Raw genomic sequence first — 16,547 nt, 5'->3', positions numbered from 1 at the left:
AGAGCCAGGGAGGGACAAGGATGGTGCTCCAGGGGCTAGTGGGACTGAAAAGAGGAGCTCAAGCTGGGCTTGGTGGTAAAGGTCTGTATCCCCGGCTACTCAGGCGGCTAAGACCAGAGGACTGTAAATTTAAGGCCAGTCTTGGCAACTCAGTGAGAACATCTCACAAAATAAAAATAGGTAAAGGACTGGAGATATGGCTGAGAGGTAGAACACTTGCCTAGCATGTGTAAGACCCTACGTTCAACTCCCCAGTACTCACCTCCACCAAAAAACATGGTGAAATCAAAGTACTAAGGACATATGGCTCAGTGGTAGAGTTTAACACACATACACACCCTTGAGTTTGATTCCCTAGCACTGATAAAAACAAAAGGGAGAGGGATGAATTCAGCACAAAATTTCCCTCTATTCTTGAAGGTTTTTATTTCTTTCTCTCACTCTCTTACTCTCTCTTTCTCTCTCTCTCTCTCTCTCTCTCTCTCTCTCTCTCTCTCTCTCTCTCTCTGTCTCTCTCTCTCTCTCTCTCTCTGTGTGTGTGTGTGTTAGTTTGAATGTTTGGCCCCGTAGACTTTTTTCTGGTGGGGAGTGGGTTTCAAGGTAGGCTCTTGCTCTAGCTCCTGCTGTCTTGGAATTCACTATGTAGTCTCAGGCTGGCCTCAAACTCACAGCAATCCTCCTACCTCTGATTCCCAGTGCTGGAATTAAAAGCATGCATCACCATGCCCCACAACTCAAGTCATTTTTGAGTGCCCAACAGGCAGATTCCTGCCAGAGGGTGCATGTCACTGGGAGTGGCTTTTCATCCAAGCCCAAAGGTGTGTGGAGTGCTGGCGGTTCTTGCTTGCTTGTGGTGCTGGCTGTTTGGTGGTGTTTCGCTGCTTGGATCTATAAATTGAAGCCAGTTTCTTCCACCATTGATGGCGTTCCTCTGGACCCTATAAGCCTGAAATAGACCCGTTTTTCTCATAAACTGTGTCTAATTGGATAGTCATCCCAGCAATGAGTGTGTGTGTGGGTGTGTGTTTGTACACATGGGCCACACATGCCATGCCACACAGGCATGCAAAGGTCAGAAGATAATGTCAGAGCAGTTGTCTTGGCCTTCTACCTAGTTTGATACAGAGTATCTCTTATTTGCAGCTGTGAAAGCCAGGCTAGCTGGCCCACATGCTTCCAGATTCTCCTGACTGCCTCCTGTTGCCATAGGTGCATTGGGATTACAGACACATGTACTATCTGCATCCAGTTTTATGTGAGCTATGGAGAACCAAACTCTAACCATCAGGTTTGTGCAGCAAGCACTTTTGATCACTAAGCCATCTTACTTTCTATTTTTCTCTTCCTTCCTTCCTTCTTTTTTTTGCTATTCCTTCCTTCCTTTTTTTCCTTTTTCCTTCCTTGCTTTATTTCTCCAAGGCCCATCCTACTTTTAGTAAGGGCATGAGTCGAAACTGAAGAGTTTGATGTAGTTTCATGAGTGTGGCCCATGTAGACACTCCTCAATTCTGGTACAGAACAAGGCATGGAGTTCTGGAAACACAGCCCTGATCACAATATTCCAGGGTACCATGGCTTCAGACTTTTATGTCTTGTATTGCCTTCTTTATTTCATTAAATTGGTGTCCTGCATCTTCTTTGATTCCTTTGATTTCCTCTTTGATTTCTTCTTTGATTGTTTTGATGTGTTCTTTGACCTCTTTGAACATATTTATAATCATTCTTTTGAACTCTTTCTCAGGCATTTCCTCTAACTCTTTCTCACTGGAGGACATTTCTGATGCATTAATACTTTTAGGTGGATTTATATTGTCTTGCTTTTTAGTGTTTCTTGTGTTATAATGTATATATTTTTGCATCTTGGATTAAGTTAATACTTGGATTTTCTAGCTAGCTGTGTATTCTTAGCTGTATCAATTGATTTGATGTAATATATTTTCAGGGTAGGACCTTAAGGTGTTAGGTGTGGCTCTTAAGACTCTCAGAGTATCTACAAAGATGTTCTTAGGGGTTGAGTTTCCCTGCTATAGGAGTATTCAAGCAGGCTGAGTGGAATAAAATACAGGTAGATTCTAAAATTCAACTAAACACTGTACACATTCAATCAAAAACAGCCCCGAGTATGTATGCAAGAGTAGTTATTATAACGACCAGATCCTCTATCAACAAAGAGGTTAAGATTTCTGGTCTGTTGAGGGATCCAAGTCAGCTTGCGACCAAGTGAGACCCTTCCCTGGTGCAATCCCAGTTACCTTGGATGATTTTGGTCTCAGTCAAGTTGCTGCCTGGGTCGTCGGGCTGCTGTTCTGATTTCTGGAGCTGGGCACTTGCTTTTCCTGTGGGGCAAACCAAGCCACTGCTGCTGCCTCTGCTGCTGCTGTAGCTGCCACTGCTGGAGCCACCACTGCTGCTGAAGCTGCTGCTGCTGTGTCCACTGCCGCTGCTCCCCCTGAAGCTGCTGCTGCCGAGTCTGCCGCTGCTGCCACTCCTGGGTCCGCTGCTGCTGGGGCTGCTGTTACCGGTGCTGGAGCCGCTGATGTTGCTGCCGAACTCTGCTCCTGCTTGGGTCCCGTTGTCAGCCCAAGTTGGCGTGGCCGGGTCCTGGGCCGCTGCTCTGTTTGCCGGAGCTGGGCTCAGGTGGTGGGGGAGGGGAGGGAGCCGCAGCTGCTCTGGTTCTTTCGCTGCTCCACGTGTTCTTCTACCTCGCGGTCTGCTCCTCCGCTGCTCGCTGCCGCTCTCCCCTCACGTTTCCCGAGTTGCAGAGAGCACGGTGTGAGGGGAAAATCCCGCACCTGGCTTTTTCCGTGGCTGGAGCCGAGCCTGGCGGCTTTCTGGTGCGCCGCAGCTGCGGCGGTTGGCCGAGCTGCCGGAGCCGCTTTTCCCGCCTGTGCAGGCTCTGGATGCTCTGGATCTCTTCTACTTCTCCGCTGCCACTTCAATTTCCTATACACCTCACTTTTTAGTAAAAGTGTGTATTTTGCTGAGTTTTTTTGGTCTTTTTTCCCCCTAGGCTGCTTTGGCGTGGTACCTACGCCGCCATCTTAACCAGAAGTCTGGTTTCAGACTTTTAAATGCCAAAGTAACCCTCATCCCTGGCCTGGTTCCAAGTCTTTCCTTCTAAGAAGCTATATTAAATTAATTATGATTGTTATAACTATCTTGATTTCATAATAATAGTCTCAGAACACCAAGGGATTTACTTTTACCTTTGATCTGAGTCAACAACACCCATGTGACATCTCAAGAGCTGGGCCTTGGGCAGCTCAAGTTCTCCTTACATAGAAGGTACACCGGGCTTTTCATGAGCGTGATGTGAGCATGAGCGAAGAGCTTGAAGAAGTAGAGGTGGGATGCTATAGGCTACTCATTCTGTAGAAGGGCTACAACCACCCTTTCTATCCATTCACCACCACTTTTTTATTTCTTTGATAACCTTTACTTTTATGATTTAAAAAAGAAAATCTAGCCAGGCATGGTGGCGCACACCTTTAATCCCAGATCTCTGAAGGCAAAGGAGCACCATGAGTTTGAGGCCACCCTGAGACTGCAAAGTGAATTCCAGGTCAGCCTGGGCTAGAGTGAAACTGTACCTCAAAAATAAACAAAAAACAGGGCTGGAGAGATGGCTTAGTGGTTAAGCGCTTGCCTGTGAAGCCGAAGGACCCTGGTTCAAGGCTCGATTCCCCAGGACCCACATTAGCCAGATGCACAAGGGGGCGTACGCATCTGGAGTTCATTTGTAGTGGCTGGAAGCCCTGGCATACCCATTCTCTCCCTCTCTATCTCTCTGTCTCCCTCCCTCTCTCTCTGTCTGTAGCTCCCAAATAAATAAATAAAATAAACAAAAGACATTAAAAAAAAATAAACAAAATCTCCAGGCCTTTTGCCAACTGTTGCAGTCCGGTTCGCATTGCTGGTAGAAATCACCCAACCAAGAGCAGCTTCGAAGGGAAAAAGAGATTTATTTTGGCTTACAGGCTTGAGGGGAAGCTCCACGATGGCAGGGGAAAACGATGGCATGAGAAGAGGGTGGACATCACCCTCTGGCCAACATAAGGTGGGACACAGCAATAGGAGGGTGTGCCAAACACTGGCAAGGGGAAACTGGCTTCAATACCCATAAGCCGGCCCCCAACAATACACTCCCTCCAGGAGGCATTAATTCCCAAATATCCATCAGCTGGGAACCTAGCATTCAGAACACCTAAGTTTATGGGGGACACCTGAATCAAGCCACCACACCAACATAACAACAGAAGGTTCTGCGTATCTAGAGTTCAAGATAAATGTGGAGAAAAATGGCCTGAAAGTGTTTCAACCTTCGAACCACACATCTTATTACCCAGCAGTGTGGGAACTTGCTAAGGATTTCATGCTGCAACCTTGACAGTGTACCCTACGGGGCTCCAGAGGTCCTGTAGATCCTCCTGGGTGTCTCTTAAAACCCGTTGCAGCTTTAATTCTGAAACTGGCACAAAGTTTTTCTGTATCACACAAGACCAAGTCCAGGTTAAAGAATAGGATCTGAACTTAGAATGGTTCCCAGAGCTCTGTGGCTCTACGGAAATAAAACACAATAGTAGCAGAGTCATAGTCTTTTCTTAAGCAGTGACAATGCCTAACAGAACAGTAAGCCCCACTGTACAAGTTCTGATGAACCAAGTAAGTAAATAGCAAGTGCTTATTTAGTATCCACTGTCACAAATATGTTTACTTAACAAAGATTAATATTGCTACATCATCCATGGTTCCTTCTACAAGGCAGAACAAACTGGATACTTTTAATATTTTATTTCTATTTATTTATTTATTTGACAGATATAGAGGGGGAGAAAGAGAGAGAGAAAGAGAAAGAGAGAGAGAGAATAGGCATGCCAGGGCCTCCAGCCACTACAAACGAACTCCAGACGCATGTGCCACCTTGTGTATCTGGCTTTTGTGGGTCCTGGGGAATCGAACCTGGGTCCTTTGGCTTTGCAGGAAAGCACCACAACCGCTAAGCTATCCCTCCAGCTCAGTTGGATACTTTTAAATGTAGAAAGAGAGCTGTACTTTAAGGACTTGACTCAATGGTTGTAGGCATGGTAAACCTGGAAGCTGCACTCTTCACTGGTCAGAGGACCAGAAATTTAAGTAAGAGTTGATATCTTAAGTCTGAAATCCACAGGGGAGGCCAGGGTGCAAGAAATGCAGACAGAGTCTCTATGCTGCAATCTTGTGGCTGAATTCCTTCTGAGGGAAACTGATGAATTAGACAAGACCCGCTCGCTCTTCAAAAGGTAATTTGCTTTATTTAAAACTTGTTGATTATAAGTGTTAATCGCATTTTTAAAACATTTTCACACTAGACTGGTATTGGAACAACTAACGTGGCACGATAGCCTAGCACAGATGACAGATAAAAATTAACCATCACAGTACCCAGTTGCTTTAATTCTATGTTTGGATTTACAGGTGACACCGTAGTTAATGAAAACCCATCCTTCCTTGGGGAGCTTATCATCTGTTCAGAGGACATAAGAATACCTTCCCCTCTCTCCCCTCCCTTCTTCCTTTTCCATTCCTTACCTCTATTCCCTTTCTCTTCCCTTGCTTTTCTTCCTCTCCCTTTCCCTACTTTTCTTTCCTTTACCACTACTTTATTTTCCCTTTCTTACAATTTCCCTTCTCTTACTATTTCCCTTCTCTTCTTAGAAGTGTGGTCAACTCAATTTATGGTATATGATCCTAACAATGATTTTTTAAAGAACTTAAAGGGAAGTAAGGAATCTGCAGAAGCCAACAATGAAGGAATCCAGTACTGTCAAGTCCTGGTGAGTCGGACTTTCACTGGGATGACAGCTCAGGACATGAAGTAGGCCATAAAGCCTAGGAATCAAGCAAGGTGAGGAGTCATACAGGAAACCTTCACATCCAGCCGGCTCCCCTGAGCCACATCTCTTACAGTAGGCTAGAAACAAACTCCCTGTATAGAAGGGGATATCAGGGAAGCATCACACTGCATAGAATTATCCTTCATATAGGTTTTTGATTAAAATTCACCAAGTGGAATATTGAGTTCACAGAGGTTCCAAGTCACAATTAGGCAACTAAGATCAAGTACAGTTCTTATCTGCAGTTGTCAGCTACAGCTCAGGTTTCAAAGAATTCCAGATTAAAGTACTAGGAAGTGACATCATAGTCAAAAACCATCAATGTGACAAAAATTAAGCTAGGAGTTGGGGAGATGGCTCAACCATCAAAGGCACATGCTTCATAGGCGAATGGGACAAATGTCTGTTAAATCAGAGGAGAAAGAGGCTAATGGTTAATACGATTGGAAAGGTGTGGTAGAACTACATTATAGGGGGTAGCAAAAGTCAAAGGAATCTGCTGGCAGTATTGTAGAATATTGGTACCCACCCATATTCTTAAGCCTGCAAGTGACACAGCAGAAGAGGTTTCTTTTAACTTTTTAAAATTTATTTGCAAGCAGGGGCAAATGGGCACGCCGGGGTCTCTAGCTGCTACTGCAGATGAACTCCAGGTACATACACCACTTTGTGCATCTGGCTTTACATGGGTACTGGAGGATCAAACTGGTTGTTAGGCTTTGCAGACAAGCACCTAACCACAGATTCATCTCTCCAGCACCAGCAGAGTAGTTTTTATTTTATTTTTTTTCCTTAATCTTTTTATTTAATTTTTTTTTTTTGCTGACAACTTCCAAAATTACAGACAATAAACCGTAGTTATTCTCCTTGCCCCACCACTTACCCCTTTGCAACTCCACTCTCCTTCATATCCTCTCCCCCTCTCAGTTTCTCTTTTATTTTGATGTCATTAGCTTTTCCTCCTATTATCATGGTCATGTGTAGGTAGTGTCAGGCACTGTGAGGTCATGGATCTCCAGGCCATTTTGTGTCTTGAGGAGCACGTTGTAAGGAATCCTACCCTTCGTTTGGCTCTTACATGCTTTCTGCCACCTCTTCTGCAATGGACCCTGAGTCTTGGAAGGTGTGATAGAGATGCTGCAGTGCTGAGCACTCCTGTCACTTCTCAGCACCATGGTGCCTTCTGAGTCATCCCAAGGTTACCACCATCTGAAAAGTGAAGCTTCTCTAACCAAAAGTGAAAGTAGTGTTAACATATATGTATGAACATTATAAAAAGTGTGCTTACTAGGCAGTTTGGTGATCATAATATTTACATTTAGGCAGACACCAGCAGCCATTACACTCCTAGAGCTCAGCAAAGTAGATTTACCTGAAGAAAACTACTAAATCTATTCTTTCAAGGTAGAATGGATAGAGAGGTGGACACCAGGGTAGAGATCGAGAAAGAGGGCTTAATACTTCTGATTTGGGGGGGGCGGGCAAAGAAAGAGGACTTTGTCCAAGAAATGTCCAAGTCTATTGAGGTTTTCATTTCCTCAGACAAAATCAACGGGCCTGCTGGTTCTGTGCCATTTCTAGGCTGTTCTATCTTAGGAAGAGACCAAAGGCAGATACCTTCCCAAAGATTACCGGGGGAAATAAGCCTAAATACTTTTTAGCTGAGTTCTGGAAGGTTCATCTTTGTTACATTATATATATATATTTATTTATTATATATTAGTATATATTTATTTATTTATTTATTTGACAAAGTGAGTGTATGCCAGGACTTCTTGCTGCTGCACATGAATTCCAGATACATTCACCAAATTGCACATCTGGCTTTATGTGGATACTGAGGAATCAAGCCCAGGCCAGCACGCTTTGCAAGCAAGCATGGACAACTTGTCTTCACAGCCCCATTTTACACAGATTACAGGTGAATCTCCACTTAGTCCCTTAGAGATGATTTTATTGATTGTGGAGGTAGGGTTATAGCTCAGTTGTAGAGAGCCTGCCAAACCAATGTGAGATACTGGCATAAAAAATGAAATATTGAGTGAATGAAGCAATAATGACAAGACTGTGGTTTCAGACTGTTTAAAGCCCTAAGTTTATTCTCCTGGAATCCATGTGCTGGCAGAGCAAACTCCTGTAGACCTCATAGTTCAGGACTGCTGAACGAAACCACTTTACTTCACATGCCAGTCCCAAGTCCTCAGGCACCCACACTCTGACTGACTGGCTGTAATTTGGGGTTCTCACAACTCTGGCCTCTAACGTGCTAAAATGGCTACCAGAACTTTGGAAAGTGCTATACTTATGCTTATTGCTTTAATGCAAAGAACAAATGAATGGCTAGATGAAGAGTCATGCAAGGTAAGGTTCAGAAGTGTCCTGGGCACAAGAGTTTTCTGTCCCATGGACTTGGAGTATGTTACCTTCCCAATCCAGAAGCTCTCAGACTCTCACTATCAAAGAGTTGCTGTACATTCCTTGTCCAGCTCTTCCACTTCCTCTTCCCTGGGGTGGGAAAGTGGGCATGGAAGTTCTAACCCTTGATCACCTTGTCTTGAGAATAACTCATCCTCAGATTATGCAGGGAACTCACTGTCTCCTCACAGTACAAACTCATAATTGAAAGGGGTTCATTATGAATAATAGAAAACATTGCCTATTCATCATTCACTATGAAGAAGAGAGAATCTACCTCTCAGGAGAGTTCAAGGACTTTGGCAGATCTGTGCCAGGAACCAGGAACAAAGACCAGATCGTGGGCTAGAGAGATGCACTCACCTGAGAAACCTGAGGACCCAGGTTTGATTCCCCAGAACCCATGTAAGCCAGATGCACATGGTGGTGCATGTGTGTAGAGTTTGTTTGCAGTGGCTACAGACCCTGGTGCATCCATTCTCTTTTCTTCCTTCTCTCAATCTCTCTCTCTCTCTCTCACACACACACACACATAACTAAAAATAAAACATTAAAAAAGCCAGATCATTCTCATTCTATCACAGTTACCTCGTTTTCTCCTCTTCCTCCTCCTTCTGCATCTTTATATGGGCATGTAAATTAAAGAGCAACCTCAGCATGTCAGTCCTTTCCTTCCACTGTGTTAGAGGAGGAGATCATGAAGGAGGGGACCGCAAGCATGTATGTCTGATAGCAAGAACTTCCTCAAGAGATTCTGCCAGAGCCACATCTTACAGCAAGGACTCTACAAGTTGACAAAAACACCTCTACAATGACATCACCACCTCCGTGAGTAAGCATGTCTGCCCAGCAGCTATCTCGACCAAGGCCACCCTCATTATTGATCACGTAGCCAAGGGTGGCAGGTTCAGAATCACCTGTATAGTCCTCCCATTGTTTCCTTTTCCTTAGAGCTCTCTGAATCCACATGTTTACTATAGAAAGTGTATTCTTGTCAGTGTCCTTCGCCACAATCATTGCTTGGGGAAAGCCCTCTGCTTGTTATCCATCCGTGCTTCTTATTTTTATTTTTTTGAGAAGCAAACATATTTTAATATTCAAGTAATTTAAAAGTATAATTTTATCTGAAATATAAGTTATACTTTTCTGTTCTGCAATTTTTTTTAAATGTATTTGTTTTCTTTTCAGCAAACACAGGCAGTTTGGTACCATTGTTTAGGCTTATCCATGACCTACCCCCTCCCAATGGACCCTCCTTGTTGATGTAAATGGGTCGTGCATTGTGGAGTTAGCCCACAGTTATTGGTACAATAAATGTCTCTGCATATCATGACCCAACATGTGACTCTGACATTCTTTCTGCCCCCTCTTCAACAAAATTTCCCTGAGCCATGTTGGGTTCATTTTGGTCTGCTTCAGTGCTAAGGTGTTGGGGGCCTCTGAGGGTCTGGCTTTCTGATTTGGTAGGAGTTGATTTTTCTCTGTGTTGGTCTCCTTCCCCTTTGTGCTGGTATCTGGTTCATCAGGAAAACAGCACCCTTGCTTGTTTTGCCAATTGTCCTTAGTTTCAGTTGGGTCCCTTTTGATGGGGCAGCTCCCTCCTTAGGATCTGCATCTATCTTTCTTTCCCCAGGATTTGCAGCGCAGCTAGGTGGTCACTATCTTGGTCGGAAGTCCTGGGTTTCTTACTGCCTGGTAAACCCTGAGAAGTCAGGTGAAGATGTGTGCTGTGTCTATAGCCATACTCCCTGGGCTTAGCGGTGAACCAAGAGTAGCTGCAGGCAGGGTGCACACTCTCCTCAGAAAGCCTTTGGACCTGTGTCGGTGCATAAGCCCGTGGGCTACCATGGCCCCTTGTTTTACTCCCTATAACACAATTGCAATAGTTGTAGCCTAGAACAAAACATCTTAATGAGATATATCAAGAAATCATGTCTATAGGCAACTCTGATGGCATTCTGAAATACTTGTGCTTGGAGTCGTGTTGATCTCCTGTCCATCATCTATGGAAAACTAAGTAAAGGCCCTTGATCCACAAGCCGTCCATGAGGTTTTACATCCCAGATCCCATGTAGCGCCAAAGGTGCATCTCAACAAGCCCATGGCAATGGGAGGCAGACTCAGTAGAATTCAGAGGCTCTCCTTCATGACCCTCCAGCATGACCTATCACACATCCTTTGGTTATTATTTTGACCAGGTGACTCCACTTGGATTAAGGTGATTTTTCACAGCTATAACCTCAGGATAAATGCTGACACAGGCATGTAGGTCTATATTCAACTGGAAGTAGAATAACGATAATTGAAATAAAAATGGAAAACAAACATCAAGCTCAGTGAGAATTAATATTTAGCAAGCACTTGGTTATGAGAAACAATGTTCAAAGAGGGCTGGCTGCTTAGAAGAGGCATGCACTATTTTTCAAGAAATATTTTATGAGGTTCTAAAGTCTGTCCGTACATCAAGCAAAGGCAAGCAAAAACCTTGGCCCACATATCCATCGCCCAACAAGCAGATTTTGCTCAACTGTGTTAAAGAGATGCTGACAGCCTGCAGTGAAGATCTTTATTTTAAAATAGTCATGAAATTCATGGATGTTTGCTGAAGCAAGTTATGAGGCTTTTTTTTTTCAATAAAATCATATTATGACTACTTTATAAAAACCCTAAGAGAAATTCTTGCTCTATTCTAGTGTCAAAATAGCTACACTCTGAAGATGGTATTTATTTTCTCAATAACAAATTGCATGATTAACTAAGTTTGGCTTTCACATGATAGCCAGCCAAACATGTGGCCTGTCTATGAAGAATGTGAATTCATTTGAGTGCCAATCCTGGCTCACACCTAACTTTCTTCTTTCCTTCTCTTCTCTTAACTTTCTTCTTTCCTTCTCTTCTCTTCTCTTCTCTTCTCTTCTCTTCTCTTCTCTTCTCTTCTTTCTTTCTCTCTCTCTCTCTCTCTCTCTTTTTGAATGGAGTCTTGCTTTATTGTCCAGGCTGGTTTAAAACTCCAGGTCTAGAGTAATCTTTCTGCCTTAGCCTTCTGAGTAGCTAGAACTGCAGGCATGTGCCACAGGGCCCTGCTGGAATCCACGGTCTTTCTTGTGTTCTTGGCTTTATTATTTTTTTCTTTCTTTATGCAATCATGTATTTTATCTACCTTAGATCGGCTCTGGGGGACTGTGACCTCTGGCTCTTCTCAGCCTTGGGGCCTCTTTCCCAGAGACACTCTCTCAGTCCACCCATGCTCAGCTGCGACCCACGTGGGCTGCAGTGAGCTCCCAGACACCTGGAACAGCCATCAGATATAACTAACTGTCTGCTAGTGGGAACCTCTCAACTGCAAGCTCCCAGAGAACCAGGATGGGTCCTCCTTGCTTCCCACAGTGCCCAGATCCTGGCATGGCAGCTGGTCTAGAGCAGGTGCTCAACAAATTCCTAACTGAAGGCATTGCTTTCACATCTGCCTTACAGAAATGACCTACATGGTCAGCTCTTTATGCTTCTTCCCCATCTGCCATGCACGCAAGTATAGGTACAGCCTTAACCAGTCCCTTCTTAGGACATCCTGGGCAGACAGTCAGGCTCCTCTAGAATAGCCCATAATGCTTCTGGTCAGAAGATACTTTCTGCCCACTCATTTTCATAATCCTGTCTATTTGGGAGGAAATCTAATCCAGATGGTCCAGATGCATTGACGTGAAACTCATCACCACGTGACAGTATAACAGCTTTTGATGACCATGAAGTCCTTTTCCACAAAGCAGCCAATTATCATTTGCCAGCTATATATGAGTGCAGGACCCTACTTTGCATTTTGGGTCCAAATTTAGACTCAGCAAGGATTCGGGGAGTGTGAAGTTTGGCAAGTCTACATTCTTCTCTCTCTGCTGAGGCAGGGGCAGGATTTTATAGACCTTGGAATGTAGATTTCTTAATGGTTCAGATGAGTGTGACAATGTGATGGTTTAATCCACCAGAAGGACGATGAAACCAGACTCTCCCTTGTCTTTATGATTTCTTCTGCTCATCTTAAAGAGAAATGGGAGACAGAAGAGAGGGCAAGGAGGGAATTTTAGAAGAGTGGGCAGGCACAAATATGCACATCAGCATACAGACCTTGAACTGCAACAACCTGCTGATTCCCTAACAGCACCAGGGGACTTAAATGTGTAAAGTCCCTCCACAGGCAAAGAGTCGAGGTCCCGCTCCCCTCTTCCCCCCCTTTCCTTTTCTCTACCTACCCCCCCCCCTCTCTGACATAAGGGTATTTCTTGGCACAAAAAGACGACTCCTCATTCCACTGAATTAACTCAATGCTGCAAAACTAACTCAGTCTGTAAGGTGATCTGTAAGGGTATTCCATGGAAAATGTGTGTACAAGGGTGGTTCTCTGTAACAACTGGGAAATGTTATCTGGGGCAGGGAGCTGCTCCCTCTCCCGTCTTAGCTTTAAGCAGGGGCAATTTATCCATTTCAAAGATTATCTCCACTGAGGGATTGGTAAACCCAAGAACAAAGGTCGTTTCTTTGAGTACTCAGCACAGTGCCTAGCACATGCAATGATTAGTGAACAAATGAATGAATGCCTCTACATTAACCTGAGTTTTTCAAATACTAGCACCGAAAGAGAGAGAGAGAGAGAAAGAGAGACAGACAGACAGACAGACAGACAGTGAAAGAGACAGACATGAGCAAAGAATAAAAAAAGAAATGGAAAGGAAGGAAAAGCCTCCTATTTCTCAAAAAATCCTATGAATAGAGCCACAGAATCTTAAACAACTCAAGCAAGTGGCATAGATTTGAACATATCTACACGTTACTCATTCACTATGTCTTTTGATCCAATTTTATAGGCTTTTCAGGAGACAAATCCCTGAAAATAAACTTACTTCTCTGCCTTCACCCTAACATCTTCAACAGGAAAGCCCTGCCTTGGGACACTGTCCTCCCAGAGTGAAGTCACGGGGGCATTCCAAACCCTACAGTGGCCTCTGCGCTGTTCTGAGCCCATTGACATTTTCACACAGGGGACAGAGGAAGACAAAAGGAATGAGGTGACAAAACAGAGAAAGAACTACCTTGAAAGAGAAAGGTCCTCAGTAGAATGGGGGTGGGGGCAAGTGAGGGTACAATGATGGGACCATGACCAAATTACAGTTATGTTCATATATTAAAGCTCCCAATATCACTTTTCAAGCGTCCCTGCAATAGTACTGAGAACGGTCCGCACCTCCGTGGTGAACCAGGACACTGCCTTTGTTGAAATCCACAGTTAATGACAATGATAAGCAGGGAGAGCTCACAGTTATTCAGATTATGTTTCTCGGGCTGGAGAGATGGCTTAGCAGTTAAGCGCTTGCCTGTGAAGCCTAAGGACCCCGGTTCGAGGCTCAGTTCCCCAGGACCCACGTTAGCCAGATGCACAAGGGGGCGCACGCATCTGGAGTTCATTTGCAGTAGCTGGAGGTCCTGGCGCACCCATTCTCTCTCTCTCTCTCTCAATCTCTCTCTCTCTCCCTCTTTCTCTCTCTGTGGCACTCAAATAAATAAGAATAAACAACAAAAAAAAATTTTTTTAAAAAAAGATTATGTTTCTCTACCCACAGCTAGTTGTTTTAAGTCATTCTACAAGCCACACTCCCGCTAGGCCTCTGCGCGAGAGGAAGGGGAGAATGACGTCATCCCTGGCCGTTAGGGACTGGAGGGATTAGGAGATTTGAAGTGGGATTTGGAAAAACCTCTGGTGCTGTGAATTTTGGGGCTGCTGGCGGCCTCTTCACCTGTGCAGAAATGTCTCACTCCTGCCCTCCCAGCTATAATAACTGTCCTCTTGGCTAGGGCTCCGACAGGTTATTTTCGGTCATTTTTTCCACTCCAAGTTTCAAGGATTTGCCCATGGATCTTAATTTTCTCCACTTTTTTTTTTTTTTTTTGGTTCAAATCTTTTTGACATGAGTTCAGATCATGAACAATCCGAAGCGTGGAGGGATATTAGCTGCATGTGTACTTGGCAGCTCGGGAGCTCCAGTGGAGAAGCAATTAGAGAGGCGCGGAGCAGGCTGCCATCATTTGGGGGATCACATCAGCCCTCTGAGGGCTGCACAGCTGTGTTTGGCTTTCTCACTCATGTACGAGTGCCAACCAAGACTGCTATTCCACTTACGCCATCGAAAGGGACTGCACGTATCTAATATGTGAAAAGCATCTTACTAGGTAGTGGACAGAACTGGAGGGATGAAGAGAACTTTCTTGCGAGCAGGGCACCATCTGCCTAGCAAACTTGCAAAGAACACGCAGTGGTTCTAACCTGGATCAGCAGATTCACGCTGCGGTGACCTTTTCTCCTAACGTCCTTCTCTGCTTGAGTCTGGGGCGGGAATAAGTCAGGCTGCTGGCACCATGGTACCACACACACCGTCGCTCCTCGGCGGGCCCAGCAGGCATGGGGCAGGCAGCGCCTGGATTTACAGTTTTAGCTTCTCCACACACTGCTGTCATTGTCACTCCCTAGCACAGGGCCCCAGCTTCTTCTGCAGGGCAGCCTGGTATCAGTGCTGGGATCCCTGAGAGACAAAGGCAGGTTCCAATTTCTCATCGTGATTTCCAGTGCCCAGGTGACTTCTAGCCTGCCCTGCCTATGTTCAGCATTCCTTCTCAACACAAGAGGCAAAGACCAGTGCCTGGCTTGGACGGATAGATTCCTCTTCTCACTCTCACGACTGCCTATAGTCTAATCCCTGTATGATAGACCTCATCCCACAATACTCAGAGAGCATCTGTGTCTTGGAGCCAACCTTGACATATGGAAGGACTTCCACCCCATCTCTCTGGCTTGAATAGTGCACCCCACTCACCCCACAAAAGTTCATACCTATCTGGAAACAGAGAAGGTCACCTTATTAGAAAATAGGTTCTTTTAAAAATATTTTTATTTATTTGCAAGCAGAGAACTAGAGAGAGAAAGAGAACATGTGTGCCAGGGCATTTAGTGAATGCAAATGAACTCCACGTGCCACTTTGTGCGTCTGTCTTTATGTGGGTACTGGGGAATTGAACCAGAGTCGTTCGGCTTTGCAGGCAAGCACCTTAACCATTGAGCATCTCACCAGCTGGGAAATATGTTCTTTATGATGTAACTAGTTAACATGTGGCAGGCCCCAGATCTAGTGGATGGTATTCTTTTAAGAGGAGAGGACTCATGGAAACTGGAAAGAAGGCACTGTGAAACATGACTGCTGGGAGCTGAAGAGCCTAGGAAGAGGTAAGGAAGGGTTCTAAGAGAGAAATTTATAGCCTCAGGTGCCTATGTTAAGAAATTAGAAGCCTAGTGTGCACGCCTTTAATCCCAGCACTTGAGAGGCAGAGGTTGGAGGATCACAGTGAATTTGAGGCCACCTGAGATTACACAGTGAATTCCAGGACAACCTGGGCTACAGAAAGACCCTATCTCAAATACAAAACAAAAATAAATAAAAAGAAAGAACAAGAAATCAGAAGGGTCACAAGTAAACAACTAAATGCTTCACCTTAAGACCTTGGAAAGAGAAGGACAAAGCAAACCAAAAATCAGTAGATGGAAAAAAATAACAAAGATTCGGGTAGAAATTAATCAAATAGAAACAAAAAATACAAAGAATCAATGAAATTAGTCCATTTACTAAGTAAATCTGACCAAAAGAAAGAGACACAAATTAATAAAGTTAGAGATGAAAAAGGGACCATTATAACAGATAGCAATGAAATTTAGAAAACATGAGGACATACTTTAAGAACATATACTCCACTAAGTTTGAAAATCTGAAAGAAATGATTTCCTAGATACATATGACCTACCAAATTAAATCAAGATGAGATAAACCATTTAAACAGACCCATAGCAAGCACTGAGATAAAAGCAGTTGCAAAAAAAAAAAAAAACAAAAAAAAAAAACAAAAATCTCCCAATTAAAAAGTCCAGGCCCAGATGGATTCACTGGTGAACTCTACCAGACCTTCATGGGAGAACTAACACCACTGCTTCTCAAACTTTTCCATAAAGTAGAAAAGGAAGGAATTCTACCAAACTCCTTCTATGAAGCCAGCATCACCCTGATGCCAAAATCAGACAAAGAACAAAAAAAGAAAATTACAGACCAATTTCTCTCATAAACATAGATGCAAAAATTCCCAACAAAATACAGGCAAACAGAATACAAGAATACATCAAAAAGATCATTCACCCAGGCCAAGTAGGCTTAATCCCAAAGATGCAGGGAT

This window comes from Jaculus jaculus, chromosome 7, assembly GCF_020740685.1.
Source record: "Jaculus jaculus isolate mJacJac1 chromosome 7, mJacJac1.mat.Y.cur, whole genome shotgun sequence".
NCBI classification, from domain to species: Eukaryota; Metazoa; Chordata; class Mammalia; order Rodentia; family Dipodidae; genus Jaculus; species Jaculus jaculus.
The sequence above is the reverse complement of the archived record's forward strand: the minus strand, read 5'-3'. Positions refer to the sequence as shown.